At 33.7% G+C, this 7,317-nt stretch overlaps 1 long non-coding RNA gene across 2 annotated transcripts; it reads left to right on the top strand.

The window, feature by feature from the left end:
• Positions 1-1,108: 1,108 nt before the first annotated feature.
• Positions 1,109-7,084, top strand: LOC125614737. Of its 2 annotated transcripts, XR_007345303.1 has the most exons (4): positions 1,109-1,445; positions 5,306-5,514; positions 6,039-6,226; positions 6,633-7,084. It is a non-coding gene; the product is annotated as an uncharacterized LOC125614737 (long non-coding RNA). The 2 variants fall into 2 exon arrangements; XR_007345304.1 differs by lacking the exon at positions 6,039-6,226.
• The last annotated feature ends 233 nt before the right edge of the window (positions 7,085-7,317 follow it).

The raw sequence follows: 7,317 nt of genomic DNA on the forward strand, positions 1-7,317 counted from the left end.
TTTGGCAGGATCAATCCTTTCACAAAACACAATATGTTCTCCATGTTGGTTTCTCCTAGGTTCAAGGGTTTGCAGACAGGAACACTTTGACTTTTCACATTTCACTTTATTTTGCAGTATACAGATGGATGAAAATAGAACTGGGTATCGAACACGGATTTTGCTAGCTGCTTGAAACTTGACATAAAATCAGATCTCAGTGCTCTCTCTGTGGTTTGTTCCTGTTTGAAGTAGTTCTAAGAAGAAGCATGCAGGGACATCTTTCACTAACTTGCTTTCAGAGCTAGCAGGAGGATGCCAATATACTGAAAGTGCTGCAACAATTTTTTCTATGGATTTATTTGATACAAGGGAAGATTCATCATTTGAAGAAACACACATGGTTCTCCATGTCTAGTTCTCCTAGGTTCAAGAGTTCACAGAATGGAACAGTTTGAATTTCCAGGTTTCAATTCATTTTGTTCTATACAGATAAATAAAAATAGAGCTCCAAGTCAAACATGGTTTCTGCTAGATGTTGAAATTTCAAACACACAATCAGTTCTAAATATTCACTCTGTGGTTTGATCCTGGTCAAAGTAGTTTTAAGCAGAGACACCCAGGAACATCTTTCTCTATCACAACTTTAGGAGTCAGCAGGAAAATTTTCATGTACTTAAAGGGCTGAATATATATTTTGTTGGATTTCATTGATAGTCAGAAAAATTCGTCTTTTCACTAAGTACACTTTGTTTTCCAAACTCGGTTCTTCTTGGTTCAAGTGTACAGAAACAGAAATAGTTCAAACATGGTTTGTGGTAGATGCTTGAAACGTGACATACAAAATGAGTAATCAGTACTCACTCTGTGGTTTGTTCATGGTTGAAATAATTCTATGTAATAGCATGCAGGAACAGCTTTTACTAATTCACTTTAGATAATAGCAGGAGAATCCCAATGTACTGTGTAGAGTGTCAGACATGACTACAAGCATGCTTGCAAATGAGACACCCTGCTGTCTTGGTTGAACTTGCCTGAAAATGGGATGTTCCACCAACGTTTAGATGAAATGACTGTGAGAGTGCTTGCAAATGAGACGCCCTGGTGTCTTCAGTGGAGCTTGCCTGCAAACACGATGTTCTGCCAAGTGGTCTAGGAGGGCTCTGAGAAAATTTTTATCTGTTATTAACAAAGAGCAGAGCTCAGAATGCTCTGGTCCAAGAGTAGATTAAGCCATGAGAGGCAGGTTACTTCTGATTAGTAAGTTACTTCTTTATATTATGTTTAGCAAGCTTAAAGACTGAGTCATTGCTGTTGGAATGCTGCCTTCTTTGTTCACAACACTATAAAAAGACTGCTGTATTCAATGAAGGGGCTCCTTCTGCTTCTTCTTCATTGTTCATGCTGAACTGCATTTGAGTTATTTGTGGTACTTGGCATAGTCCACAGGATCCTGCACCAAAAGGGTAAGCACCCCGGGTAGAAAAAATGAAGGGGGGACTTTCAGAATTAACATAGCACTGAAAAGGTATTAGACCCAGGTTGAGAAAACAAAAGGGAGATTTTCAGAATTAACATGGGATACTTCCAGTCCTTAAAGGAAAAATATGTGGAGTTACTGCAAGGATTATTATATTCCACAGGTATAAAGCATCTCATAAGAGACTCAAGAAGTTATTTTAAATGATAGAATGTCATTGTTACAGGTTCCAGTATAAAACCGAGGTCCAGTTAAATTGAGAGAAATGGAAACTGGTTCAGAAAGAACTCCATAAGCAGCATCAGGCTAGAAATGTTATTTCTTTAAGGATTTGAACACTGTGTAGTGCTATTACTCAAGCATTACAATTATTAGAGAGAAGTAATAAAAAGGGTTTTAATCATGAAAGCAAAGTTGATACATCAGAATCTAATACTAAAGTTAATAAAATGGAGCCCAAGGAAAATATCTGTGATACTGCAGATGATTTTTCTACATCAAACCTGGAAAATAAGGGGGATTCAGAAAGTTCAGATAGCAACTCTAGTATGAAACAAATAATGGAGGCCTTTGTGGAAAAAATGAAATTAAAAAATCAATGGTCCTCTCTTAAACCTACTGTTCTTTCTAAGGCTTCTCTCTTTCAAATGACAAAGTCTAAAGTTGATGTGGGTAGAGAACAATAGTGCTTTTCATTTCCTCTTACTATGATATATGATGATTATGATCTTACAGCTTCCCATGGCTGTTTTGTTAATCCACCACATTTATTTTCTATAACTAGAAAACAAAACCTTCATAATCTCCAAATGATTGATTATAATTACACTGCATTGGAATACAAGTTTATAAAGAATTTAAAAGCTGCAATCTCTCAATATAGCGCTTAGTGTCACTTTGTACTAGGTATGTTAGAAAATTTGGGAACTTCTAAATTACTTATTCCTTTGGACTGGGAGGCATTAGTAAAAACAGTTTTAGAAGGATCTCAGTGGTTATAATTTGGAAGTTGGTGTGAAGATGAGGCATGAAAACCAGCAAGAGAGAATGAGACTTATAATCCCCCTGGACCTATGGAGTATAAGTTAATGGGGGAAGGTAATTACTGTGCATTTAGAGAGCAGGCTCAATATACAGATCAAGATATCCAACCAGTTTGACAGGTTTTCTTGAGAGCTTGGAGACGTGTAATACCCAATGGTCAAGCACAAACTTCCACCATTAAAACCATATAAGGGGCTACTGAATCTTATACTGATATTCTTGCAAGACTGTGTAATGCTGTAATGATTTCAGTGGTTCCAGATCAAATAGCAAAGCTATTATTAAAAACATTAGCATTTAAAAATGCAAACCCTGAATGTAAACATATTTTTAGACCATTAAAAGAACAAACAAAACTACATTGAGTGAATATATGAGAGCTTGTTCTGGAGTGGGAGGGATTGAACATCAAACTTCCATATTTGCTGCAGTCATAGCTGCAGCCTTTGAACCCAATAAATCGGGAACTTTTTTCAATTGTGGAAAAGTAGGTCATTTTCAAAAAGATTGTTGCAAACCTGAACTCGAAGTAGACTAAACTAATTACCGTCCGGTCATTTTTTCTAAGACACTTGCTTTTTCTTAGATTCTATATTTTTTGAGCTCATGATTTTGATCCTACAAACCTAGGCTAATGTTTTCATAATCAGTTCTATTTTTAATCAACTGTGGAGTTTTTAAATATTGCAGTGGAGATTTCACCTGAGAAAACCTACAAGGCCTTTAATATTGTGTTATGTGTGCACCCTTGTGTTATGTGTTGTGTGTCTGTATGTGCATATGTCCATACGCCATGTACATGATAGGAAGATTGGCAGATATCTGAGGATCACTCATAAAAAATTTTTAAAAAAATGAATCCAAATATTTTTGATTCACGTGATTTAAATGGTTCAATTTAAATTGGGTGAACAAAAAACTTGTAAGCTTAATTTTCAATGCATCTTATTTTTCAAAATAAATAAGATGTCTTTAAAATTAAGCTTAAAAGTTTTTCTAGGTGTTCAAAAAATACTAATAAAATGTTGATGTTTATGAAGTGTCTGATATGCTTTAGTTCTAGGACTTTTTTTCAACAGGACTTTTCTTCTACAAGGAAGAAATGGCTAACACTGTTCATTACGCTTGTCTGATGTTTTGATAAAATAAGGAAAGTAAATTAGACATAGGATTACTCATTTATAAGTACTTTTGTTAAATATCTGATTGATATGCTAAATGTTAAATATACCATTGGGTACTCATAACTCCTTGCATTGCATTGGGTAACATTATTGATGATATTGTAAGTTGGTAAATGTAGAAAAAAAAAAGATATAAAGTTGCTTTGTCATCCCTGATACTTAGACACTGTGTTTTCATGAAATGATAAACAGATGTGATTCTAGATACAAGAGTTTATACAAGATCTCTTTATACGAAAGTTCAAAATTTCAACTGCTTCAATTAAGAGTACTGTAAGTAAAAACAAGTATTTCTTTTTATTAATATAAAATAATCTGCCTAAAATTTACAAGGAATTTAAACTTACAAATTTCAAAAATTTACAAGTATTGTTTTAAAATGTGAACAGAAAAAAAAGTTAACATATGGAAAGGAAAATAATATTAGAAGGTTCTAGATTTGAAAATCATATTTAAAAGAAAAAAGGGGTGTTTCTTTATAAGAGATACTTTATGTGATAAAGTAAATAAGACTTTTTAAGTAACTGATAAAGAAGGTCTGTGTAAGTTTGTCTTCACAATCAGTCATATGTTAAAAGGACAAAGATTTCTTAAAACATTAGTTTACCCATAACCTTGTGTTTTAATCAGTTGTTTTTCTTATTTCCAGAGCAAGTAATCTTATAGAAATTAAGAACAGTGTTTTTTAGAGAATGGTACCATGTTATTTCTTTAAAAGCTAAACTTGATTAATATAAAAACATAAATGTAATTGTGGTGCTATTAATATGTTCTTATCTTCCATATATACAAGTCTGTATGGTAGTAGCTTTAAAAGAGCAGTATATCAAACTAGTGTTCTAAAGTAGTATGAAATTTTAGGCTTAAGAGGAAAGAAATATTGGAGATTTATTTATATCATTTGATGTTCTATTACTGGACCTGTTATCAATAAGATATTTAAAGTTTTATGCTACTTTTTACACTGAATGTACAACTTAAATGTATGTTTAAGTTAATGAGAGAGTAATCTGCATTATGGTTAATATTGTAACACACAAAAGTACTTTTCTATTTTTTACAAAATGTTTAAATCTTTCATCCTTTCTTTATTTCATGTTTTAAATGTTATATCATATTATGTTAGCTAATATTTACGTGAACTTGAGCACAATTTATTTGAGCTTTATAAAATGATGTTCAAAAAGCAAAGATCAACCTCCAAACTACAGCATTTTACTTAATATTTATTAAAAGCCCCACCTTGCTTAAGATAAGGCTCTGTGTCCCATTCCACTTCATCTGAAAATGAGTACAAAAGAAGTATGCTAGATTTCAGTACATTTAAGATTGTGTCCCAAAGTTGGTTTTTGTCAAAATTACTAGGATCTCAAAGAGGGGAAAAATGGCTATGGCTTATATACCTAAAAATATACTTAATAAAATCTTACTAACTTTAAATTTTTAAATGTTTGGTCAGCTTCTGAGGTTCCTGCAGCCCTGCAACATTTCTCAACATTTAAATCACAGCCATTATTTCAAAAGTCGGAAATACCTATATGGTACAGGCATGAAAATAAAGTGTGGATTTCTGGGTCATTGCACCATATGGGAACGGGGTTTGCTTTTATTTCTACAGGCAAAATGCCTTTTTAGGTACCTTCAGGACTTATCAAATTGCAGAATGAGTGACCCATTTGTCAGACAATTTCAGGAGCTGGCAATGCAGAGAACCTCTACGATGGTGACAGAAACAGCAGAATCCCCAACATGCGGACAGATGTAAAGGTTGACTCAAGAAGCTGAAAAAATCTTCTATTAGCTATGCTTGCAATTATTAATTTCCAGGTAAGTACAGTTTCTGCTCATTCTTTTGATAATTTGGCCTATGTTCCTAATCCTCCTTCAGTGCATGCTGTTTCCTGGGGAGAACTTGATGTTTGTGTATGTACTGATAATATTAATTTCTTCCCTCCTCCAGTATTTGGGGGAATTGAAGATATACCATTCCATAAAAATCTGTGTAATATTTCTAATATAACTGTAGCTGTTGAAGGAGTTCCATTGTGTAAAGGGGCTTGTTTTTTCTGTTTACTTCTTATAGCACATAATGATTCTCATTCTTATATTACTTGGGGAACATTATCATGTGTAGACTGTTTTTTTTTTTTACTCAATGTATAGATAGAACTAATTGGGATTTAATAGAATTTAATAATTATTCTTAGTTATTGTTAAAACTCACATGGAACTGTGGAAGCCTGTTAATTTGACTTGGCCTTTGTCTGTTACTAATTTGTTCAATGCTGTTCAAGTTTTGTTACACTGCTCATGACAATTTATAGAAATAGTTATAGCTTCAATCCTTGCAGTTGCTTCTGTAAATGCCACAGCTATGATAGCTGGCATTGCTTTGATTCAAGAAATTCAAACTGCGGATTTCATGAGTACATGGGATCAAGATGCTCATTTATTATGGCAACAACAAAAGGTTTTAGACTCTCAATTGAATACAGATGTGATAAATCTACAACATACTGTTTCCTGGCTTGGCAATCAAGTAAGTATTTTGGCTACCACAAGTGTTTTGAAGTGTGACTGGGATTCTTCTCATATTTGTGTGACTCCTGTGCCATATAATACAAGTGATTCCAGGGATACTTTTAAAAGATGGTAAAATGGACATCAAAATTTAACTTTAGAAATTATGAATTTGGAAAAAACTATTATGAACACCTTTAGTAAGACATTACCTGAATTGACAAGATCTGACCTCTTACAAGAATTGTCTTCAAATATTGCTAATTTGAATCCTTTATGTCATTTCTCTACCTTGTTGTCAACTTCTTTTGGTAACACTGTAACAATTTTTGTTTTATGTTTTGTTTTATATAGTCTTCCAAAAAAAGTGAAAGCAATTGAAACATAAAATTTCTCTAATTGTTTCTGCTTTGACTCATTTACAGAAACAAAATGAAGGCGATATAGAAAATCAGACGTGACTATGAGTGTGCTTGCAACAAGTCGCCCTGCTGTCTTGGTGGAGCTTGCCTGCAAAAAGGATATTCGGCCAAGGTTTAGATAAGGTGACTGTGAACATGCTTGCAAATGAGATGCCTTGCTGTCTTTGATGGAGCTAGCCTGCAAACCGGATGTTCTTCCAAGTACAGTAGGAGGGCTCTGAGAAAATTTTATCTGTTGTTAGCAAAGAGCAGAGCTCAGAATGCTCCAGCCCAAGAGTAGATTAAGCCATGAGAAGCACATAACTTTTGATTAGTAAGTTACTTCTGTATATTATGTTTAGCTAGCTTAAAGACCTGAATCATTGCTTTTGGAATGCTGCCTTTTTTTTGTTCACAATACTATAAACAGACTGCTGTATTCAATAAAGGGGCTTCTGCTTCTTCTTCCTTGTTTATTTTGACCTGAGTTTGAGTTATTTACAACATTAGTGAAAGAGCTGCTACATTTTTTTAATTGGTTTTCTTTGATACTTGGTAGGCTTCATCCTTTCCCTATCCCCACTTTGTTCCCCAAGTTTGGGAATCCTAGGTTCAACAGTTTTCACACAGGAAAAGTTTGGATTTTAAGGTTTCACTTTGTTTGGCAATATAGAGATGGATGGAAATAGAGCTACAAATCAAATATGGT

This window comes from Marmota marmota, unplaced genomic scaffold, assembly GCF_001458135.2.
Source record: "Marmota marmota marmota unplaced genomic scaffold, marMar, whole genome shotgun sequence".
Lineage (NCBI taxonomy): Eukaryota > Metazoa > Chordata > Mammalia > Rodentia > Sciuridae > Marmota > Marmota marmota.